The sequence below is a fragment of the Schistocerca piceifrons genome, chromosome 3 (assembly GCF_021461385.2).
Source record: "Schistocerca piceifrons isolate TAMUIC-IGC-003096 chromosome 3, iqSchPice1.1, whole genome shotgun sequence".
In the NCBI taxonomy this organism is placed as follows: Eukaryota; Metazoa; Arthropoda; class Insecta; order Orthoptera; family Acrididae; genus Schistocerca; species Schistocerca piceifrons.
The window spans coordinates 258,191,083-258,216,896 of NC_060140.1; positions in this window are offsets into that span (position 1 = coordinate 258,191,083).

The following is a 25,814-nucleotide window of genomic DNA, read 5'->3' on the forward strand; positions in this document are numbered from 1 at the left end:
GGAACTTACCACAAATTGCCAAATTTCCCCATATTGTGTAGGAGTTCGTACACAAATTTGGAGAGCTGTGGGCTACAGAGTGGTGCAGTGACTGTCGGAGGAGGAAAGTTGGACATGGGCCGAAGTGATTAGCGGACAAACTAACGCAGCAAACAGAAGTATTACTCGTATTTCTCCAGGCATAAGAAAACCCATTACAAACAATGCAGCAGCAAATAGAATCCAGCTCTCAATGTCAACAAGGAAGAGGCTCTCTGTACTAAGGCACAAACGAAGGAGTCGGAGCAGTGACTGGGCGGCGAATGCATAGCATCCCATAGCAAGAGGCTCAAAGTTCGAGTGGCTGGTTACTGACAGCCGTCCTATATCTTGGCGGCAGAGGGCGCTCGTGGTACTGACCTACTGGAGGCGTGGCTCAGTGGGCGCTCACCATTGGTTCCGTCAGTGCCCATTCAGCTGCTGTCGGCGTCTGACGGAAACTCCAAATACCGTTGCCAACTTCGCGACGCCCGTCGGTAGGTATCAATACCTGATACCACACACTACATTCATATTTTTCGTCCTCTACATATCCCAATTTCTTTCAGGTGTTTCTGCATTTGGAGCCTCCTGATCTTAGACGATTGAGTGTTCTCCATGTGGAATACGTGAGCGTGTGGCTCCCAGGAAGATTCTCATTCAAGTCATAAATAGGATTGACTTGTATCTCCTGCCACAGATTTAAACCCCTGGTCTCAGATGCAGTCGTTAAGGGGGTAGTTGTCTTCAGCAAAATCTTGCTCGATCTCAACCGTGGTATGACAACAATCTGATTATATAGCATATATTTTGGGTCCTTTGTTTGCATCTTTCTCTTATTTTATGTAGCGACTGCTCTCCTGGTTTGGGGTGAAGCTATACCTTTGATGATGAAAACAGCGATCAGAAATGCAGGTCTCAAGTATCCAGTAATAATTCTTGCTGCTTCATTGAAGGTAACATCTACTTGTTTTGAGTGAGCTGACGCTTCCTACACCAGTGACGTATATTCACCCGGTGCAAAACAGAGCCGTAACAGTGATCTTACTTACCTACAGGAGCGCTGTTCATGATGTATCCGTTAGTTTCCTCAATAGGCAGTTTCTTGAGCTAACTTTCCCTTTTAGTTCATCGCGGTGTTGTTGGGGCGCAAGAGTATGGTCGACTCTGACTCGCAGATGTTAGAGATGGGTTCATGATCCACGAACACATCCCTCATCTGACGTTAAGCTTTCTTCTGCCCCCTGTATTGCTTATTGCAGAGATGGAAAGTACAGACTTCGGTCTTGTCAGGATTCTTTTTGAGTTTGGTCCACGCAAAGTATATTTTCAGGTTCTCAAATTCTTTCAAGATTTTCACTTACTTTTCTTCAGATGTTTTCCCTCGATCCGTGTTTGAGACAGTCTCTTCCCCTCCCCCCTCACCCCTTCCCGCTTTTTTTTTCTCTATCGGTTCTCTTTCTGTCTGGGGGTGATCGGCTTATTTTAAAATTCCTTTTCGCAGTTAGTGTGGCTCCCACCAAATCAAATGCCGTATGTTGCCGTTAGTTTTAAGTTTTGTGACTTGCATATTCTGTGTGCCACAATTACGACCTCTCGCTATGACGTGGAAGGAGTATGTTTCGCAATATTTAAGTACGCTCCCTCAGTAAAAAATAAGTTAACATTCTGAGTATTGTACTAGCTGTACCCACCCGTAAGACAAAAATAATTTTTCGGCAACGCCTTCCGTGTTACTACTGGGTAGTTATAATTAAAGTGAGCTTCAGTGAGGGCTATAATTACGGTACCGTAGCGAAATTTCGTGTATGTGATGCGTTGATGCAGAACCAGTTTTCGCTGAAAAAAAAATTGGTACCAGTTTAGGCACTGTGAATGCAACAAAGATGTGTAGAAATGCTTCCACATGTAATAGAGTAGGTACAAAACTTGGGCTGAAAAGGACAAACAAGCGAGAAAGGCATAATTTTGATTTTGTTATTAACTGCCGCTTGCACACTTTGTCCAGTGTGAGCATCGGAGACGTCGACGAGATGCTGCTTTCGTAAGACGACGTGATCAACAGCTGCTCACAGCAGTTCTGGTGGAATCTGGCCAACTGGCCTTCACATCATGTAGAGACCGATTTTGTCCGTGGTAAACGTATTCTTTTAGATATCCCTAGAGCTAAAAGTCACATGGATTCAAAAAAACGGCTCTGAGCACTATGGGACTTAACATCTGACGTCATCAGTCCCCTAGAACTTAGAACTACTTAAACCTAACAAACCTAAGGACATCACACACATCCATGCCCGAGGCAGGATTCGAACCTGCGACCGTAGCGGTCGCGCCGTTCCAGACTGTAGCGCCTAGAACCGCTCGGCCACCCCGGCCGGCACATGGATTCAGACAAGGTGATATTGCAAGCCATGCGTCTGGAAAACCTCTGGAGATAAAACGTTCGTGGAAGCTTGCATTACGCAGATCTTACAGTGGGCGAGCGACTTGAGGTGTTGCCCCATCTTTCATGAAAATTGTGGTTTACACACATTTGCGCTCTTCAAAAGCAGGAATCACATACTGTACAAGGAGGTTTTGATAACCTGATTGGCCCTCTTGTTGTATTCTCTTCGAAGAAAAGTGCATCGGTATGAAAGGTGCTTGTGAGCCCACACCACACTGACACATACGCCCAGTGCAGTGGCTCGTAGTGCACAACACGCGGTTTAACAGTATCCCTTATTCGACAGTTCCGTGTATTCATTGTACCCTGCACCTAGTGATATAAAATGCTGAAAACAAACTGAAAAAGTTTCTGGTTGACAACTCTTTATACTCCGTAGATGAGTTTTTATTATACTGTGTAAAAGATGGTGGGTAGGAATTACTCACATCTGTATGTTTGGAAAAAACTTATAAACGTTCAGCATGCAGCCACGTTTGTAAATTAATTTGTGATGTGTATGTAAAATGACTCGTTCCATATCATTACGATTTATCGTACAAAATGATCCAGGAACATGAAACTAAATAAATAAATAAATATATAAATAAACAAACTGCCCCGTCACTCCATGGGCAATTCTCGTGACACTGCACGAGCGCTAGCGTTACCCAGGGCAAGTGCTGTATGCTCAGTTACAGCAACAGTAACTTCATCAGTAACTTCCACCGGGATAGGACGCCTTCCTCTTCCAGGTGTCACACCTCACTCATGTTGTCGAATTTCCTAATAATCTTCTTTAAACCATTTAATTACATCGGGCCTTTCCTCAGACATTTCAGCCGGCGGCACTCTCTCAATGCAGCACTATAATTACTGCCATTCACATAAAACAATTTCATTAAAAGCGCACGGTTTTCTTCTCGATAGCCATCAGAGTTCGCACGGAAAGATGTAGATGATAATTTTTTTCCGCACACTGTTGGAGAATGGAAGAATAGAGAATTCGTGTGAAGGTGGGTAGATGAACCCTCTGCCAGGCACTTACCGTGAATTGCATAGTCGTCTTGTAGATGTAGCGTTAGCCATACCGTTGACTCACATCATGGCTTGCCACATGACAGCTTGGCGCTCATTCTGTCAACGAAGACAGCGCCAGATTAGCACCTGGTGGCCAAAACTGGGACTAATTTTTTTTTCCAGCGTATATCGGTTCTGCATTAACGCCTGAACATACCTACCAAGATAATTACTGCCCACGGGGGATCTCCGTGAGCAGTTACACTTTATCCCTTTCAGACCTGTATTTTTCTGGAAGAAGAAAAACTTTCCTTTACGTGGTAATCCTCTCAGGTGATTCTTGAATGGTTTTTAGATGCAAGATCTATAAAAAAAAATTCGATTTTCAAAACATACTTTGTACACTTGGCTCCATTTTATGGACAAAAATAAAGCTAATTACCAATTCTCTGTATCGTTATAAATACTAAAACCACCATTCAATAATTACCATGCAAAATAACAATAACAATATTCAATTATATTGTGGAATGTAGCGAACCAGCCACATCAGTGTGTTATGGTGATCACGAGCTGCCGCGCACGCTACATTGACTTTCTGAAATTTTTTTGTGATGTCCAACAATTGGCTGTAGTTGCGCATGATGGATAGGTTGAACATTCACAAATGTGTTCCTCAGATTTCCAGGGAAGAAATATTTCTGTTGCGGGTAAGACACAGTAAAAGTTAATGTGAACAGTGGTAGCAGAGGTTAACGGTTAACCTCCTGGTACTAACCTGCACATTTCGGTAGCCTGTTTCGTTTAAGAAAAAGCAGAAACACTTCCTTTTACCAACCTTGTATATTGCGTTGGTGCAGAAGTTCGTAGCAATTTTCCGAAAAAATGTTTGCTAAACACAGAACATACACATAAGTCATCAATAACATGTTCTCCTTCACCAATTACAACAGTCTGCCAACACTGGAGCAACTTTTCGATTCCACGATTGTAGAAATCTCCTGATTTTTGGGCGAAGTTCTCGTCGAGCGATGTTCGGATCGCATTTTCATCTGGAAAGTGGTATGTCAAGAGCGGGAAAGGTGACAATCTGAGGGCACAAAGTCAGGTGGTTGTGGAACGACTTCCAAACGAAACTCCCATATAATGTTTTGATCGATCTAGCAGAATGCGGGCACGCATAATCTGGAGAAACGTCACTTCACACACTTTTCATGGTCGTTGTTGTTGGACTGCGTCTGCAAAACGTATCAGTTGTTGACAATAAATGTCAGCAGTGATGGTTACACCTCGGGGAAGCAATTCGTTGTACACTACAAAGTCGCTGTTTCACCAGATGCGTAACATTATCTTTAGTGGATGCGCGGAGGCCTCAACTGTTCCTTTCCATTTCTCGTCACTAGAACGATACAGGATAGTAATGGTCGGTTTGTTGGTGACGAACAAGTAGACGTGCACATATGGTCACTCGCAAATTTTTGTGATTTTGGCTAAAAGCATGCGGTATCCATACGTGCGACTTTTGACCCTTTCCCACTGCATGCAAATGTCAGGCGATGGTCATTTGCAGTTCTCGAGTACACTGACGCGGATCATTGTGGATTAATGCGTCTGAACGATCATCAGACCCTGAAGGTCTTCCTGAAAGTGGATAATCGCTAATGTCAAAACGATCCTCCTTAAAACAAGAAAACCATTTTCTTGCCGTGCTCTGTCCAATGATATTATAACCATACACAGTGCAAATGTTTCTTCTGGTTGCCTCCGCTGCTAATCACTGATATACCGCCTTAATTCTCCAGGGAGCGCGATGCAGATTAACGCTGCAGACTAACACACGGCGATTGGATACAACGCGCTCTTCACATCTGCTTCAGTTTCAGTCTAGGAAGACATGTTGCCTACTGCGTCCCTATATTTTTCTTGGCTTGTCAGGGACATCTTTCGGCTTCAGTACTAATTAATTAAATTTGATTGGCAACCCTTTTTGATAAATTTTCTATAGTTGTCCGTCCCACTTACTTTCAAGTTTTTCCTGCACGATGACGAACGGCAGTTCTTTTCTACTGCCAACGGGTCCATTGTGCCCATAGTCTTTAAAAATTTCTTTTCGTCGTTTGGACGTAGCTTTGTGATGCTTATTTTAGCTCCTGACCGTTGAACAGGAATGACGGAACGGTATTCTTTTAATGTTTTTTAACGTGGCCCATTCCGTATTTTATGTTTAGATGCCTGAATTTTCATGTTAGGCATTGTGACTGTTTTGTACTACTGGATCATAATAATTGGATATGTTACAACCAAAATAATTATATATTTCACTGGTTCTAGTGTTTTAACAATAGTAACATAATTCGAACACTAGTTTTGCTTTGATCGTCTTGATAATGTTCCGGTGGTCCGCTCTTCGCAGTCCGCAGCTCGTGGTCGTGCGGTAGCGTTCTCGCTTCCCGCGCCCGGGTTCCCGGGTTCGATTCCCTGCGGGGTCAGGGATTTTCTCTGCCTCGTGATGACTGGGTGTTGTGTGATGTCCTTAGGTTAGTTAGGTTTAAGTAGTTCTTTCTAGGGGACTGATGACCATAGAAGTTAAGTCCCATAGTGCTCAGAGCCATTTGAACCGCTCTTTGCAACAATTGCTTGAAAGTAATGTGCTCCTAAAATAGCGTGAACATCTCGGATTTATTTTATGAGCATAACATGGATTCATAGGACCAACGACATACATGACATAATTTACTAATAAAAATCGTTCATAAAATACTTTAATGTGGTCTAAGGCTGAAACCGTACAATCGTACATGAAATAAAGAGAGTGACAGTTGAAGGCCTCAATAAAACTTTCAACAGATTTATGTTAGTTAATGTAGGAGATACATTGCAACATTCTTTCACATTTTTTCTGTCATTGTTTCTGTTGGTTTATCATTATCAATGACAATTACTGTATTCCTATGAATACTCTACATCGATATAGCAGGGATAGGTAGCCGCGCGGTCCAAGGCGCCTTGTCACGGTCCGTGCGGCTCTCCCCGTCGGAGGTTTGACTCCTCCCTCGGATATGGGTGTGTATGTTGTCCTTAGCGTAAGTTAAAGATAGAGTAAGTAGTGTGTAAGTTTAGGGACCGATGACCTCAGCAGTTTGGTCCCATTACTACAAATTTCCAAAAAAATCGATAAAACGAGATGTTGAGGTGTCCGCTGTACTTCCTTACATCTAACCGTGTCTCCCTTCCCACACTGTCAAAGGGTCCCCTCTAAGTCAATAAAAAGAAAATGTGTTGCTCGGATGAATACTTAGTGTTTGGATAAGCCAGCGACAAACTGCAGTGGGTTTCTTTGTCTTGTATACGCTAATTGGATGTAGGTGCTTCATTTGAAGAAAGTGCGTGATGTGAGCAACACTTCTCAAGTGAGTGTAGATGTCTGTGATGGTTTAAAAATCCTCAAGTTATTAAACAGTGATCTACGTGATGATCAGGAAAGTACACCCTACGCCTCATGTGGCCCACTTTCAAACCAAAAAAGATACTTTGCGCTTATTCTTTATAAGCTTAACGGTCGATATGGGGTTTTATATTCAGCCATATTTGATCAGGATATTAGCATTATCGTTGTGAAGCGGCGTTGCATGGACGCCTGAACTCGACTTCCCTGTCCGTCTGTTGTTTACTTACTCTACCCAGGTGAATAGCGCACTGTTTACCCGCGCTTGTAGTTCAACCATAATAGACTGATTTATATGCTCAGAGTTTCTAGCTAAAGCTGCACAAACAATAACATTGGGAAAACGTCTAGAATTTCGACAGTTAAAATTCAGAGACTCTTACAAAAACTTAATGTCGAGATAGTCAGGGTGTCTATAAAAGAATGTCCCAGTTTCAATGGTATATTACAACAGTTTAATTTAAACTGTTTACAAACAATCATACATCAAATTGAAAATAAAATAACCTATTTTTTTCCTTCCAAATGTAAGACATGTGCACCTTTAGTAATACAACAAGTATTCAAAGTAAAATCCAAATCTTCACACATTTTGGTTGACCGGTTCAGAGTAATTAAAGCAATAGCCTCTGTAATTCTGTGTCCCAACTCTGGCAGTTCATTAGGTAGTGGAGGGAATACAGATGCGATCTTTCATTCATGAGGTCAGCTGAATGCGGGGGCCATTGGAAAAGATCTGTCGTACTGACCATTACCACCAATCCAACTGTCATGGACTGAAAGAGGATCAAGCACTCTTACAAAGAAATACTAATGAGGACAGGCTACATATTGTTTTCAGTTATACCTCCTAACTGAGGAAAGAACCATTTTTGCAACATAGCCACTAAGCCATCGCTGTTAATGTAGCTCTTGCCGCCGAAACATAATGCACAATATGTTTCATTTTGGGAAATCTCTCTGATATTGTCAGAGCTCAAGAGAACCTTCTGATCCCCAGGTACGAACGTTACGGTCTTTTATCTTCTCACTTAGATGAAAAGTTGCCTCATCTCTGAACACCACACAATCGACAAAGTCATCTTGCTGCAATACTTCACTTGCGAAGTTATAACGTACACCATAGTAATCCGGCTTTATAGTATGTACCAGCTGTAACCAGTACGGACGCACATGTAACCGTCTTCTTAAAACCTTGCACACTGTCGTCTTTAGCAACTGAAGTTCAAGACTTGGTTCCTGAACAGACTTCCTAGGACGTCCTAGGACTACGAAGATAAGATGCTCTGACACGGTTAACAATCTCTTCAGACACTTCTGGTCCTTTCGACTATGCCATCTGCGGATATTTTTCAAAAGGGCGACCACAATTAAACTTTGAAAGAAACGCACGTTTAATTTAAGTTACACATTCACTCTTAGCCAACCGCAGGACACAAAACGCTTTACGCTCAGGAGTCGCCAGTTCGCGTATGCAGCGCTACAAGTGGTAGCACAATAAAGCAGTAGCCGCGCATGTGCTTATTCTTCTTTGTGACCTTGAATCAACACTCTACAATACTTGCAGTTGATAGTATTAAGATTTATTACTGGACACTCTTTTATAGACACCCTGTATTTTTTTTTTTTCTTTTTAGATAGCCACTAGCCACTACCTCGTCTCGTATGTCTCGCTTTTATATCGGTATTGCTCTGGAAAATAAAATGACAATTTTCAATGGTCCTGCGTCGCAATGCCCATTGCGCTTGTACAGAGACACAATATTCTCTGGGAGAAGGTAGTCCTTTCTCATAGGTCATACTATACTCGTGATGACTGGGTGTTGTGTGATGTCCTTAGGTTAGTTAGGTTTAAGTAGTTCTAAGTTCTAGGGGACTGATGACCATAGATGTTAAGTCCCATAGTGCTCAGAGCCATTTTGAACCATTTGAACCATACTATACTGTCGATTGTCTTGTCCTCAAGTTATCCGTAAGGTAAGTATCAATTACAACAAAAGGAACGAACGTTTCTTTAGATCGAAGTTGGACTTTATGTGTTACACAGTCACTGAAGAAACAAAAGTGGCAAGCTGTAGGAAACCAACAAGATCTCCAGCTTTAGTATATGGTAGTAAGCTTACTGCCAATACGGGTGACTCATGCAAAATCTATGAAATTTGACTTCGGTGCTCTTATGACACTTTTAGACAATGTAATATATTGAGGCAACCTCTCCCTAGTTAACTTACTCCTCGCAGTAAGGAATGCCGCCGAAACACAGTTGAAACGTCCATTATTTCCGTGATAAATAACACGATGCAGCAGCATACCCAGAAGAATTTTCATGAGAGAGAACGATTTTCAGTTGGACTGAATTGTAAAAATATCCCTGGGAAACACATGTCCTTGAGTACTAACGTAAGAGCATTTTAAAGCTACATTTGGGACAAAGGATTGGGAAGACAGAGAAAAGTAACACGGTTCGTGGTTGCTATATGATTGCTGAACATAAATTTGTAGAATTTACAAATTTCGTAATCGATTACTACATTTTCGATTCGTGTGGTTCCCCATTCGTACTCCACACTCAACCGTAATCTACATTGGTGGAATTAAGTTCTCAATACCTGCACTATGCTATTTAGTGATATATCAGATTACCAAGAGTATCAGCTTCTTGCGTATCATTTCTAAGACACAACAATGTTGTGCCTATACTGTTATAGCGAGCTACCTACCGTAAGATTAACACCGATATTGGAGGCCACTTAGTAGATAAAGTGAAGGGATTGTGCTACGTTGCAAGCAAAACAACGCAAGGCGGACGAAGCAAGGACGATGTAAGAAAAAGACTAACGCAAAGAAAGAGGGCAGTCATCGTTAAAGAAAATCTACTACCATCGGATAGAGTCCTTAATATGAGGAAGAAAATTATAAGTACGTATGACTGGAGGACAGTATTGTATGCAAGTGGATCACGGACTACAGAAAAACTGTAAGTGGGGACAATCTAAGCGTTTGAGACATTTGATTAAAGAGGCATTTTGAGAATAAGTGGACCGATAAGATGACGAAAGGAAGTCAGAATCAGCGTGGAAAGGAAATATTGACTAGAAGAAGGGATGCATAACAGGACATATGTTAAGATATCAGGGAGTAGCTTTTATAGTATTAGAGGGAACCATAGAAGGAAAAAACTGTACAGCAAGACAGAGACTAGAATATATCCAACAAATAATCGAGGACGTTGGGTGTACGCGGTTGGTGAGAGGTTGGCACAGATGGAAAAAAATTCGCGGATGGTCGCATTAAACCAGTCACAAAACTGATGACGTGCAAAAAAAACTTCCAAGTATAGCACACTGCACGGGCATCTGCATTGTGAAACAAGGAAGTGAACCAGATTCGCGACGAAATCATTCTGTGATTGAAGGACAAATGATATCACACGCCGGGTGCCGGGGGCGGTGGTCTTAGTCAAGTTTTCCACTCTCGCACAGACAAAAGTCTCTTGTATTTTAGATTGCCCTGTCGCAACCTGTCATAGTAGTGAAACGAACGGATGGCAGATTGTACGTCAACTGATAGACGGCGTTGTAAAACACAGTTCGGTTTAGCCAAGAACTGTCCATTCGGCAGAGTGCTAACGCGGAGCACGGCGCATGTATTCCAGCTGTCGACGGAACGTCAAAACATAACGATGGAGGACAGCCCCTTCGTACATTAAAGCTCCGTTTCCATTAACTGAGAGCAATATTGATTCTTCGTGACGCGGCACAATAGGGCATGATGGACAGCCTCCTTTGTGCCCCTACTGTTGCTTCTCTACTGGCGAAGTCCAACCTGTCTGTCATCGTGCTTCAAGCGCCCGATGCCACACGTAGTCTAAACAGACACAAACTGTTTACTTATTGTGAATTCTCAATGAATTTAAAGACAATATGGTTGTACAGCTGTAAAAAATGGACTTGTTTTATTAGAGGGAGAAAGAATACAAACAAGGATTTTATTTTTCTATTGAATATAGCGATTACAATGACCATAATTTCCTTTTTGTAAAACGAGACGAACGAATAATATCTATCGAAATTAAAGCAATCATTCTATTTTTACCTCTAATCACACAGTGCTCATAATTTCTCTACAAAAAAATCTACAAATTACAATGTTACTTCTGACTGTAGTAAACGAATACTGCTAATAATAATAGTAATAATAATAATAGTCTACCCCGTGCAGGCCCGGGGAAAGAATAAGCCTCCGGTATGGTCTGCCTGTCGTAAAAGGCGACGAAAAGAACAAACCACTAACAGGGCTAACCCCCCTTCTAGTGTGATTAGTTGGTTCAGGACAGAACTAATGAAGCCTCGGACAAGCGCTGTCATGGTCGGGGACGACGCTTGAACTCTATGCCCGTCCACAATGGTAACGACACTGCTAGCCACACGGAAAATGATTTAAATCCAAATAGTGGTGTTTCGCAGGATATGCTTCCTGCAACCACCCTATAAGGAAAACAAAGACAGAGGATGAGATGAAGTTAACCGACACCTCATGTTCTGTTTTACCAAGCAACAAACTTAGGAACCAACACAACTGGATACAGATCACAAGTATACACAACATTTATTACCAGATACCCAGAAAATTTTTAACAGAACAACGACTAGCTGATCAGGTCCGTGTAATAATCAAAACTAACAGGATACCCCAGTCAGAATTAGAAAACATCAAACAACAAGTACAACAAATACTAGAACAAAATAATGTACAATCAGAAGAAGAAGAAAATACAGTAATGGACTCAAACATCCCAGAGCAAACAAACAAAGAACACGCATCAATTAAACAATCTGAGGAAAACTAAATCTTAAGACAGCCACCAGAACAATCGCAAATAGAACACGAAGTGACACACATGTTAGATATAGAAGAAAAATTTCAGCTGACATATATAGAATACAAAGACACAAATACAGACATTAGGCCATTCTTGTATAGACCCCCAAATAACCCACAAGTCGAAACTTTAATAACAACTATCAATACAATCATACACAACAAAATAAATGAAAATACAACTATGGAAGAGTTACAACTACTGGTTTATATAGGAGCACTCACTACACTAAATATACACACTAGGCAGAGATCAGAACCAACCAACACACAGAAGAAACCCACAAAACCAGCATGGCAACACAGGCTACAGATCAGAATAGGAAAAACTGAGAACAGACATCGGACAGCTAACACAATTTATAAGAAATGAAATATCAGACCAAAAACGAAAAAGGTTAGGTAAAATCTCACAACAAGAAGCGATAGAGCAATTAGATGAAAAGAAGCAGAAATTACAAGCATTGGCCAAACGACTTAGAAGATATTAAAAAAGTGAAAATAGAAGGAAACAAAACCAAACATTCAACACAGACCAAAAGAGATTTTACCAGACAATAGATAACACACACATTAAAATAGACAATCCACCAAACATAACAGACATAGAACACTTCTGGAGCAACATATGGTCAAACCCGGTACAACATAACAGATATGCACGGTGATACAAGCGGAAACAGACACATACAAGATGATACCACAAATGCCTGAAGTGATAATTTTGCAACATGAAGTCACCCGAGCAATTAATTCTACCCACAATTGGAAAGCCCCTGGAAAAGATAAAATAGCAAATTTCTGGCTAAAGAAGTTCACCTCAACACATTCACATCTAACTAAATTATTTAACAGTTACCTTGCAGACCCATACACATTCCCTGATACACTTACACATGGAATAACTTATCTGAAACCTAAAGATCAAGCAGACACAAGCCGGCCGAAGTGGCCGTGCGGTTAAAGGCGCTGCAGTCTGGAACCGCAAGACCGCTACGGTCGCAGGTTCGAATCCTGCCTCGGGCATGGATGTTTGTGATGTCCTTAGGTTAGTTAGGTTTAACTAGTTCTAAGTTCTAGGGGACTAATGACCTCAGCAGTTGAGTCCCATAGTGCTCAGAGCCAAGCAGACACAGCAAACCCAGCAAAATATCGCCCCATAACATGCCTACCAACAATATACAAAATATTAAATTCAGTCATTACACAGACATTAATGACGCATACAACACAGAACAAAATTATAAATGAAGCATAAGCAGGGGGTCGCAGTGAGAGCTGGAATTAGATAGCCGTTCGTTAGTAATGCAAATGTTCGTAACGGGAAACGTTGCGCTGAAGCTATAGAAACTGGACTATAGGGCAACGAAAGCCTTCAGTAGGATAACTCTTGTTTCGCACAGCTTACAAGTTCTGGCCGTGTTTACGTCAGAAGAGTGAAACCTAACGGGGCTTCGTTAATAATTTGAGCAGCCATATCGTGGTATTCCAGGGACCCCACTGTTATTCAGCAAGGTCGCATTACTGCAAAGGATTGTGTGACCATTTCGGGTGATCAGGTCTATCCCATTGTGCGATGTTTATTCCCCAACGGTGATGCTGAGTACAGGGCTGTGTTCACACAACTGGTTTTGTCAGCACAGGATGAACTGTAGCATTTGTCGTGGCCACCAAAGTCACCAGATCTTAGTACTGTTCAGCCTCTGTGGTCTCCATTGTAGAGATCGGTGCCTGATCGCTATCTACCTCCATCATCGTTACCTGAACTTATCACTGTTTTGCAGCAAGAATGGTACAAGACTCCCTTGAAAACCACAAGGGACCAGTATTTATCCATTTCGAGAAGACAGGAAGGTGTCTTGAATGCCAATGGTTTTCCTACATCGTATTAGGTATGGGAACCTTTCCAGTGTTTCCTTATTTCTGTCCACCCCTACATCCTAAATGGTAAATCAGTAACAGTCAATTACTTAAATATTTCTTCCTAATAATTTTGCCTTATTTTCATATAAATAGATCTATAAGTTTCTTCGAAAACTAATAGAGTACCTAAAATCAGTCATTGAAAGAACAAAAGAGCGAGACTGTAGTTTCCTGACGCAGCTGCTACAAAGGACTCACAGAACTACATTAAATGTTGTAGTTTACTAGAGGTTGCTGGTGGTCTGTCTACAATGTGTTTGTGACCATAGCCCCACATACTCTAACATACTCTACCAGCCTGGGCCGACAATTCGTATCATGGAGGTAATCATCCCGTGAGGGCTAAAACGTTATTTTCGGGGAGTAAAAACAACATGTATGTCGATCCTTGTGATTGATGGTCTGAAGGAATTCGGCCATTCACTTATATAATAAAACGAAACATCTGCAGCCGTCGTTTGATGTTTTATCAACATCAAAACTATGCCTGCAGGTTTTTCGTTTTATTACGTGGAAAAGCCTTTGTTCTGCTCTGCTTCATACACAGTGGTAAGGAGAGTTGGGCTACAGAGTGCTGCAGCAGCTTGTCGTCATAGGGAAGTTGGACAGGAGCAGAAATGATTAGAGAACATGTAAATACAATAAACAGATATTTTACTTAATTTATAGTTTCCTCCATTCATTGCAAAGAAACTTTACAAAAGAAGAAACAGGAAAAAAGTCCAGAAGCTACAAGAAGCAAAGCAAAGAGCATTGTGCTCTGTGAGGCTCCCACCACTAACGCACGAGCGAACTTTCGGAGACTGACTAAGACTGAAGACTGTCGAAGTCTGCGACTGAGACTCGGGTTTGTAGCTACCACCAGCCATGCTATATCGTGGCGGCAGAGGGCGCTCGTAGTCGGAGCCGCTGAATGCGTGGCTCAGTAGGCGCGCATCATTGGCTCCGCTGGGTTCCTGCACTACCGCTATCGGCGTCAGTCGGAAATGTGCCAACTGTAAGACACCAGTGGGGTTGGTATCGACCTATGACACCACAGCGCTTAACTGTGTTTCAGTCACGAAAGTAAATAGTTTTTCATGTATGATTAGTATTACTATTTCGCAAGACTGCAATACTGATTAGTAAATTGCCACTCACTCCCTTTTCTTTTTTCTTTCAAATACTAGTGTTAACACGTGACTCAATGTGGTGAAGGCTACAGCTTGTGGAACGAATTTAGAACAATCTTTTTCCTCTCATATTTCACTCTCTAGATACGTAATTTATACTTTACAACATGGATCTATCACGGTAGAACTGAGAAATATAAATCAAATTTGCTTAAATATCCCGTTAAAACGCCTTCTACAAGCTGTAAGTAGTTCCCACGACACATCAGAAATTGCTTGATTATTCACTTACTACACCGCTGAATGGCCTACACGGTATTATTATTGTTATTATTATTACTACTACTATTATTATTAATGGCAATTGTCATACACAAGGTGCTGACAGTCTTGCAGGGTGTGGGTGAAGCAAGTACCACTATGGGAAGGAGTAGTGCGGAGAAAGCGTGTTTTGTAACAAGTGCCTGCCCTCGGTGCAGATAGTTGGCTTTCTTTCCTAAAGAGAATTGCTTCATCATTATAGAAAAAAGTTTATAAGAAATAAGCAGTACCATTTGTTTCATTGACTCACTAGTTCATGATTTAACAAAACAGCTACAGAAATTAAACACATTTTCAGTCTGAAGTTTAGTTAGGCGCTAATGTTGATGATAGTGTAGGAGGGATTACTATGTAATATATGATTGCATTCAGGGGTAATGGTCTCAAAGATATGGGACCACTGGTCTAGACTTAGGATTCCCTAGTGGGCTGGTCAAATAATTTACAAAACTGAATGCTGTTACGTTACAACGGTTACGGCGGATATTACTAACATTGCCAATGAACTATTCTTATATATTTAAGTAAAGCTCGATGCAATAAAAAATTTCCCATAAGATTTTTAACAAAAATGGGTTCTGAGAGTGGTTTGTTTCGTTCCCCACTCTTCCCATCTGACGCCAATCTGTCCATTTATACACGACTCTTAGATCCTATGTTCCTGAAATGTGACGCATATGTAATTCTTTGTCTGTCTCTACAAATATTCCTCACTGCTGCTTTTCAAATATCGAGTTCACTGTTTTTTTGTGTCCATAGTGTATGTCCCACTAACCTGTCACTTTGTTCGGTAACGGTCTTCCTTTCACTTCTGTCCTCGTCGGTACTTCTTACACCTCAGCAAAATTTAGGATTAGTACCTGCTCCTCTCCTATTGCGAGAGATGGACACTGGACTGAAGCGTCAATCCGTTCCACCCTCTCTTAAATATGAGTTATCTTTATTGGCTTTCAGAATTTATTAGTCTCACTCGGTTTTGCTGAAATTTTAGATTAATCCTCTGTCTCTATACTTCAGCGCCGGTCTGTTAATTATTAAGAACATGTATGATATTCATACTGTTGTAATAATAATCCACCAGACGTGCTTGTTTTGTGTTTTATTTACGGCTACCGGTTTCGGTTAGACCCGGAAAAGGAAGCTACATGATCATCGTAGAGGAAATAACAAACTACATACATTTTGAAAAAAAGTTCAAATAAGATTTTAAATAAAGAAACAGAACTTGGAGATAAAAGGTTCATTGAGAACTTTGACAAAATTCTTATCAGTGACAGATAGTTCAGGACAATAGACAGTCCTAAATTTTTCATACGAATAAATCGATTTTCATCAAAGGTATAAATTTCATAACGAGCCCTATCTCTGAGACATAAGCTGATAATATTGTAACAGTCATGCACAAATATGACGAAACAGAAGTATATCATAACTGAAAGTAAAAATTATATATATATATATATATGGCTCATTCTCAAGTGTTATCTTCATACATTCAAGCTATTGTGAGCATATATTATATATATATATGCTCACAATAGCTTGAATGTATGAAGATAACACTTGAGAATGAGTCATCGCTCGAAACCAGCAGCGGTAAATAAAATACATAAAAATGTTCAGTATTATACTTTATTATACACAATATTTTCGTATTCTCTTTCATTACAACGTGATGTATGGTTTGTGTGCATTTTCGCAAATGAGTATTCCTTGAAGTCCAGTATTTAATTTGTAACTCATTACAACTAGTAGTCGTGTGCTGGTCTTTCCAAAGTATAGGTTTTTCTGTTGTGCTCTGTCATGTGAGTCTTCAAAGCAACCAAATGGAAAGAATTACACTACTCCGGAAATCTCTCACCTATCTGTTCCTTCTACCCTTCATATATTTGCTAATATATTTGATTTACTTAATCTGTTCGTGATTTTGGCATGTGAAGCTACACAATGATCTTTCGTGTTGCTTTCGTTTCATCCTCCGAAGAATGTAATTTAAATGCTACTATTTATGTGACGAAAATTCGCAGATGTCGTGATGCAATGTAGTGTTCTTTGGTCTTGTCGTATGTAATGACGACGACAGTCTACGTCACATGCCCACTAGAATCCCGTTAGTCTACTAAATGAATGTGATCTTTTTTGCAACCCTAAAATAATAAGGGTGTGGCATGCGAGACGAGATTTGACGTTAATGTCGGTGGATAAACTGGTGAAAAGGGTGCCAATGATATAACACGTAAAGTTAGCTGTAGCTTGTTTGAAGAAGACAGTAGCCTGAGAGATGATTTTGCAACACAAAATAATGAGGACATTGAAGACTTGACTTAAGTTTCTTTAGGTCGTCAAATTAAACATCTAATAGAACTACGTCTCAAGACGACAAAGAAAGTTGCTAGTACTTATGTTCCCAGTTCTCTTGGCACGTTAAAGTTACTGGAGAAGTAATAGTGTCTGACGCAACTATTTCACCGTGAAACAAGAGAGAGAACGCAAGATAAAATTTTACGGCCACTGGAACAAAGCGCGCAGTGGAGATGGGGGAACTCGAAGAACAATCGGATAAGGTTTGTTACTTTAAGCGTTCCTCGTTTACAGGACGGCCGTTTTTACGAGTTGCGATATCTTACGGCGTCCCGTAATTGAAACACAGAAGACAACGGAAAAATACAACATTTGTTAGCTTTCGTGCGGAATGTTCTTAGACTTGTATGGGGGAAGTGGACCAGTAAATTGTATGCTAAAAGTAACAAAATGAACTGGCGAATTAGTCAACAACTTGTATTAGCTCTGTGCGAGGATAAACTTAGATTCAAAGCGTCTGAAAGTGTCCAAAATATAGGAAATGCAGAAACGGCATCTTTTAATTGAGTGTGCCAAGTGAAAATCTTTGATTGCGTTTTATTGTTTATTCCATTTTGTTGTAAGATTTCGTTTTTCCTTTATTCCAGCAACAGAATTTCGTATTTGGTGCTGACCAATCCGTCACGCCTGGTGTTCAGCAAATCTGATGTATTGCACACTCTCAGATCTAAAGTATCCAGACACCTATTGGTGCACACGTGAGATGCACCCTTCAATTGTATGACTGCTTGAAATCCACTCGGGACACTTTCAGTGAGGCATCTGAATGTCGGTGGTGGAATGGTGGTCTATTTTTCCACAAGAACCGGAATCGGAGGAGGCAGTGATATTGGTCGCTGGGGTCTTGAGCGAAGTCGACATCCTACCTCATCGCAAAGAAATCGAATGGGCTCAGGTCGGGACTCATGGGCGGGCCAGAACTGTTACAGTCGAGGAATATTATTGATCATGAGATACTGCTTTATCAAAGGGTGGAGGCTCAAAGTGATTCCAAGCCTGCAGCATTAAAGAAAACTTCTACTCCAGATTATATTTTTACATCTCTGTTTTCTTAATTTTACGTACGTGCCACAGTTTTATCGTTCTTTATACGGTTGGATCCCAGCAAGGGAATGACCTCGCTTGTTCAGCTGTTTTTCCCGGCAGAGTTTTCCAAGTGCCTCTTCGAGAACAGTTTACAAATTATGATGTTCAGCAGTATGGCATTAAACGGTCGTGGACTAGATTCATAGGCGTCACAGCACAAAGTTTGTCTGTTCAGGTTCAGTCACTTCTCTACAAGCTGTCCACCAAACGTAACCGGTAGACCAGTTAATTCAGCTCAACCGCGACATCTTACAGCAGCTCCAACACGGACGCAAGGATGAGGTTCAAATGGCTCTGAGCACTATGCGACTGAGGTCATCAGTCGCCAAGAACTTAAAACTAATTAAACCTAACTAACCTAAGGACATCACACACATCCGTGACCGAGGCAGGATTCGAACCTGCGACCGTAGCGGTCGCTCGGCTCCAGACTGTAGCGCCCAGAACCGCACGGCCACTCCGGCCGGCAAGGAAGAGGTCTTTTGCTGGATATCTGGACGCATACAAAAACGGTGAAACGATATAGCCGGCAAAACAGTTACAGAAGCACGTCGGGTTGTTTTTGCACATCGATGTGGCGTCCCCTTGCGCGTCTCATTTCGTTATCTGACAGGTAGATGACGCGTCAGTGAGAGTGTGTATAGTTTGAGTTGACAGACAACAGACAGCGGTCGTTCAAATCAGCCACACAGGAAAGGCGGCCTTCATACCAGCCACACCGATGAATGGAGATGTTACCCGAGACTATTCTTAGGACATAACCCTTTAACACGCTGTATCCTTCTCCGGCAGGAGGATCCACCACTCTGCGAAGTTTGTAGTGTGTCACTTTCGGATCAGCATATCTTGGCTACTTGTGTCTTATATACTCAATTAGAGCAGCCCTTGGTTTGGCTGGAGATCTGCCCACCATTCTTGCCAACACTGACACCATTGTCCAACAGGTTTTAAACTTTTGCAAACAGCCGGGCCTCATCCCTCAAGTGCTGGGGAGGAGAGGCGGACTTTAAAGCACTATAAACAACTCCGTAGTGGGGACAAACTTGTCTCCCTTCCCCCCCCCCCCCCCCCCCCCCCAAGGATAACCATGCTGTTGAGCGACCCCAAGTCCAAAATAATAATAATAATCATCATCATTACATTGCGCGTAGTCACGCTGATGCAGTCATCGTCTCCGCACAGTTCTTCTACTGCACGCAGTACACATTAATGTAAAATGTATTCCTATCCTTCAGCATTTGGCGTTTCGTTTAAGCACAATAAGAGGTCCACGCCAAAAGCACGCGCTGTGTCGAAAACCTGTCGTCGTGACAAAACCCAGGAGTAGTACAGGTTTTGTTTTTGGTGTAAGTATCTGTGTAAATATTTGGATTGCGTGTAATCAAGTAAGAGATTTCCCGCATGCTGTGATAGTTTGTTTTTTCGAGTTTAATAGCTCGTCTAAGATTAAGCCCAGAACCTTTACTGTTTTTGGTCGAGTAACTGGATATAACGAAAGAGCATAGGCGAAAAATGTCGAACGAAACCACAGAGGACCAAAGCTGAACCCTGTGAGGCTCCAGAGTGCACATGTTTTCCACGGACAATTAGACGACGTCTGTTTTCTTGGGAGCCATCACATCAAAATATTGCAATGTTTAAGAAATCCAGATATTTTCGTAAGTACTATTTCGAAATAAACTTCATCAAAAACCTTACTGAAATCAATAATATAATAGTCGCTTCACATCTGCCCACGAACATTCCGATATCGTGTCACTTGTTGGCTGGAATGTAATGCTTTATTTGAGTTCTATTAGTTTTCTGTGTTTTCAACATTTAAACGATATGCTAAAAGAAGTATCGGCACTTTTTATGTTAGTTTAAGATGAATTTTCAAGCTACCTGAAAGCAAGGCAAGTAAACTCACGATTATATGAAGACATCTTAGTAATTGAGCCATGCACAGCTCGCCGTCCCACCATTTGGTATGTTACACCCTGTTTTAACGTATTTCCATCTCACCAAGTTGATTTAAATTACTGGCGCTACTGAGTTGCTGTTTTCCCTGACCGTCATCGACGCTAGTAGCGTGTATCGATATATCCCCTCTGATAGGATCTTTGCTCGGCAGCTATTACTTCCTGGTTGTCACCTGTCGTGGATTGGGTCGGAACGTGCGAGGAGGAGAGTTTACGGTGGAGTTCGGGTCGTGAGTTGGGCCTTGGCAGTCAGTTGAAACGCTTCTGGAGAGCAGCCCGGGCCAGCCAGTCGCCGGCTTGCAGCAGCAGTGAGCCCTGAGTGGACATCGCCCGCCCGACCGTTGCCGCCACGCATCAATTAAGCCGGGCCTCACTTTTGGTGAATTGTTGGTCGGTCGGTTGGTCTGAGGACATCTCCGTGCGGCATAGTCCTCTGGACCGCTGGCAGTCTCTGCGCAGTGTCGGAGTTCTCTGGAGCTGTCCGATCGGTACGATCATCGTCGCTCGCGGACCCAGAACGTGAAGGTTGAGTGGTTTTGAGCATTACGTTGTTGGTTCCGGCGTTGCTGTTGTAGAGGTTTTCCTGTGAGAAACAACGAGTGAAGTGTTCGAGATAGCCGCTGTCAGGTGGAATTGATCAAATTAATTTATCCATAGTCAAGTACACCAGCGGAATTTTCTGCCTTGTGGCCGTTAGTGTTCTGGTTACCTGCCCTGGTCGCTAACGTAGTTTTTAGACAGTCTTTTCCTCACCTGTTGTTGCTGCACAACATGGTGTGTGGTTTTGGCAGCTCAGTTCACATACGCGTTTGTTTGTTGATAGTAATACTTGTAAATTTTTGGGGGCCTTGAATTCTCGTGTACTCCGTCGTGGCAAGCAAGCGGTTGGTCGGTCGGTCCGTGGCTGTTCCTTGGTTGGGGTCGCACGAATTGGACTCACCACCTGCCTCGCCTAAGTGCACGAGGGCAGACCGATCTACTGGGGACTCCTGAGTGCCGTTCTCTTAATTATCCTATTGGTTGTGATATGTTGTTGTGATTTAACTGTAGTCTATATTTTTAATTTGGCAAGGTTAGTTGTGGGCCTTCAGTCCTGGAAACATGTTCCCAAAGTTTCCTTCAAGTCCAAACATTATCGCTTTCTGCTCTTGAAAGGTTCTTGCAATTTCCTCTGAAAGAGTTTACAAGTTATTGTGGGCCTTCCGCCGTTGGTGTTGCAAAAAGGAAATTTTTAAACTTAATGTATTTTTACCAATTGTTGCAATATATATTTCCTTAATTTGCAGAATTTAACTTTGCGGCTTTCAGCCATCTTATTGCGTTTATCTCTTTCTACCTTGTGGGTCATCAGCCCTGTTACAATCTTAAAACATCGTGGCCTTCTGCCTATAGTAATCATCATACTATATTTGGAATTTTGAAGATTTAATCCGGCGGCCTTCAGCCGCTCCGCATGCTGATGTCATATATGCATACGATTTATCTTATTCGTAAATTTAGATGTATGCCATGTCTTTTCAAAATTGAACTTATTCTAAAGCATCTGTTTGGAGCCCTTCAGCCACGAAATAAATTTAATTATTTAAAAAGTGAACTAAATGATAATAAATTACAATTGTGAAATGAATCCGACCCTCAACTCCCTTGGCCCTTTTCACAATCCCAATTACCCGTTAGCCCTGCGTGATTTAGAGGGCTTTTCAGTTATGTATAGCGCGTTCCTTCGTACGTCATGATGGCGGCGATGGGTTATGACAAGGACCTAACGAGACACTGAAAGCGATGGACGGCCATCCTGGTCATTGACTGCTCAGTCGTCAACCATACCCCAAGTAGAGTGGTCGAACCATGATCCAAGGTGTGCACCTTCGATATGGAAGACTGAGGTCAATCATCTGAGCGGTCACAAAAGCACGGATGTGGAGGTTTGGTCAAACCAATGAGCCTCAGTTTAGAACTGATGAAATTCTGCATTGGTCTGATTAAGACGAGGATCTACTGCGTTTTTAAGCGTGCACATTGTCAGATCGTAGTAAAAACACCGGATAAAAAATTACTCTTGTCCAAGGGACATATCGCTGATAACTTGTAGCCTTGTAGCAACGCCTCTAGACTTGATAATGGCCTCAATTCGGCGATGAAGAGACTCCACAAGTTTGTTCAGGTATGCCATGTCCAGGTGAAGCCAAACATTGATCTTTAGATTATGCAGAGCTAGCATATTGTGGGATACTGACTGCCTGAACAACAGCATCCACATACTGTGACTTAAGTGGTTCGCTTGGCCGTGTGTGCACTCTGCGTTTTATATCACTTCAAGCGATACACAATCGTGACTCGCCGAACCACACTACTCATCTTCATACAGCGTCTGTCCATTTTCTGTGCTGTTTGGCCTGTTGAATATGTGAAGTTTTATGTGCCTCTTTAAGCAATGGTCATCTGTAAGGCACCCGACTCTAAAATGTCGATTACATGCATTTCATTTTACAATGTACTCTCGGACCTGGCTGAAATGGACCTGTACTCAGAGCAGCGGCAATTCCTGTTTGGTTTGAAACCAAGTGGCGTCACACTTGCCTCCAGTACCCTTCGGTTACGATCTTTCCACGACCGCTCTTGTGACGCTGTGTTACATGGCTGCGTGTAGTGCACTATTCCTTGTAGATTCTCTGGAGTGTCTGCGTTGATACACCAAGAAGTCGGGCAGCTTCATTCATTTCCTACTAGGTTTCCAGTATCATTGCGTATCCAATTCAATACCTACTTTGTTTACTAGGTGATCGGGCAGAAGTACACACATCAAAAAAAGTTTTGCATCACCTCGGTTCAGAGAGTTCCGGAACCCGCACAGAAAATTTTTATTGCTCATGAAGACCACACATTGCATATAGTACCACCATACAGCGAGACCTTCAGCGGTGATGGTCCAGATTGCTGTACACACCGGTACCTCTAATACCCAGTAGCCACGTCCTCCTGCACTGATCCATGCCTGTATACGTCGTGGCATACATCCACAAGTTCATCAAGGCACTGTTGGTCCGGACTGTCCCACTCGTCAACGACGATTAGACGTAGATCCCTCAGAGTGGCTGGTTGGTCACGTCGTTCATAAACAGCCCTTTTCAATCTATACCAGGTACGTTCGATAGGGTTCATGTCTGGAGATCATGCTGGCCACTCTAGTCGAGCGATGTCATTATCCTGAAGGAAGTCATTCGCAAGATGTGCACGATGGAGGCGCGAGTTGTCGTCTATGAAGACGAATGCCTTACCAGTATGCTGCCGATATAGTTGCACTATCTGTCGGCGGATGGCATTCACGTATCGTACAGCTGTTACGGCGCCTTCCATGACCACCAGTTGCTTACGTCGGCCCGACATAATACCACCCCATAACAGCAGGGAACCTCCACCTTGCTGCAGTCGCTGGACAGTGTGCGTGAGGCTTTCAGCCTGACAAGGTTGCTTCCAAACATGTCTCCAACGATTGTCTGGTTGAAAGCATATGCTACACTCATCGGTGAAGAGAACGTGATACCAATCCTGAGCGGTCCATTCGGCATGTTGTTTGGCGCATCTGTACCGCGCTGCATGGTGTCTTGGTTGCAAAGATGGACTTCGCGATAGACGTTACACATCTTGCAGCCTATTGCGCACAGTTTGAGTCGTAACACGACATTCTGTGGCTGCACAAACAACATTATTCAACATGGTGGCGCCGCTGTCAGGGTTCCTCCGAGCTATAATCCGTAGGTAGCGGTCATCCACTGCAGTAGCAGCCCTTTGGCGGCCTGAGCGAGGCATGTCATCGACAGTTCCTGTCTCTCTGTATCTCCTCCACGTCCGAACAACATCGCTTTGCTTCACTCCGAGACGCCTGGGCACTTCCTTGTTAAAAGCCCTTCCTGGCACAAAGTAACAATGCGGACGCAATCGAACCGTGGTATTGACCGTCTAGGCATGGTTGAACTACAGACAACGTGAGCCGTTTACCTCCTCCCTGGTGTAATGACTAGAACTGATATGCTGTCGGAGCCCCTCCGTCTAACAGGCTCTGCTCATGCTTGGTTGTTTACATCTTAGGGCGGGTTTAGTGACATCTCTGAACAGTCAAAGGGACTGTGTCTGTGATTCAATATCCACAGTCAACGTCAATTTCAGGAATTCTGGGAACCGGGGTGTTGCAAAACGTTTTTTTATGTGTGTATATCGAAAGCTCTCTAGAGGACGAGGAATACGCCATCAACTTACACCTCGCTTTCGACAACCTTCTGTATCTTGTGATCGAACAGAGCCAGCGGATATTGCTGGAAACTATGTGAGCTGTGACATACTTTGTGCTTTTGGAGAGGGATGGAGGAGGTCGTTACAGAGACGAACCACAAGCTTCAACAAAACTAGGATGGCCAAAGAAATCGGAACCGCCCTGTTCAAGCGATGAAATCTCGTATTCACATTAAACAAGTAAGGAAAGTAATATACCATCGCTTGCCGTTTCACAAACTCCCATAGTACTGTTGAAAACAAAGTCCTCATGACAAACTGCACACCCACTGAAACTTCCTCGCTGAATGAAACTATGTGCGCAATTGAAAGGCAAATTTACTAGTTAGTCGAATTCTAATACATAGGCTTAACGTGCATGAAAGTTTCAAAATCGTACATACTTCACTCTAGAATGGAAGATTTCTTTTTGGTACAGACGCTGATCAACCGGAAAGATGTAAACATGCGGCTGTCGTCGGTATGAGTACACATAAACAACGGAAATAGCACGTGAAGTACAAAGCACTTATAATATTCACTCAGAGATGGACCTACATTCACTGACAGTAGCAATTCCTGTCGCATTTGAAACCGATTGTCTTTGAAAAGGTGGGACACTCGTCTGTGGTCCCTGTTGCTTAGGATCTTTCTACAACCAATATTCGTAGGGCGCTTTACATGGATGCTAGTGTTACACCAATCCTTGTAGACACGTTGAGCAGTCTGCACTGATGTGCCGACAAATCGGGAGACTTGGTTCACGATGTGGCCATGGACACGTCCAGATACGATAACTCCTTTCTGTCATTGTCACGTACCCATGTCGACCTATATCTCTTGCAGTCTATTCATTCATTCAATCATTCTAGTCATCTTTCACGGTACTACAATGGAGTGTTACATATCAAATTACCTTTACATGGTGCGTCGTTTATTGTCTTAGAATGTACGTTTTACACAATTACTTACGAAAATGAAAGGGTCACTGA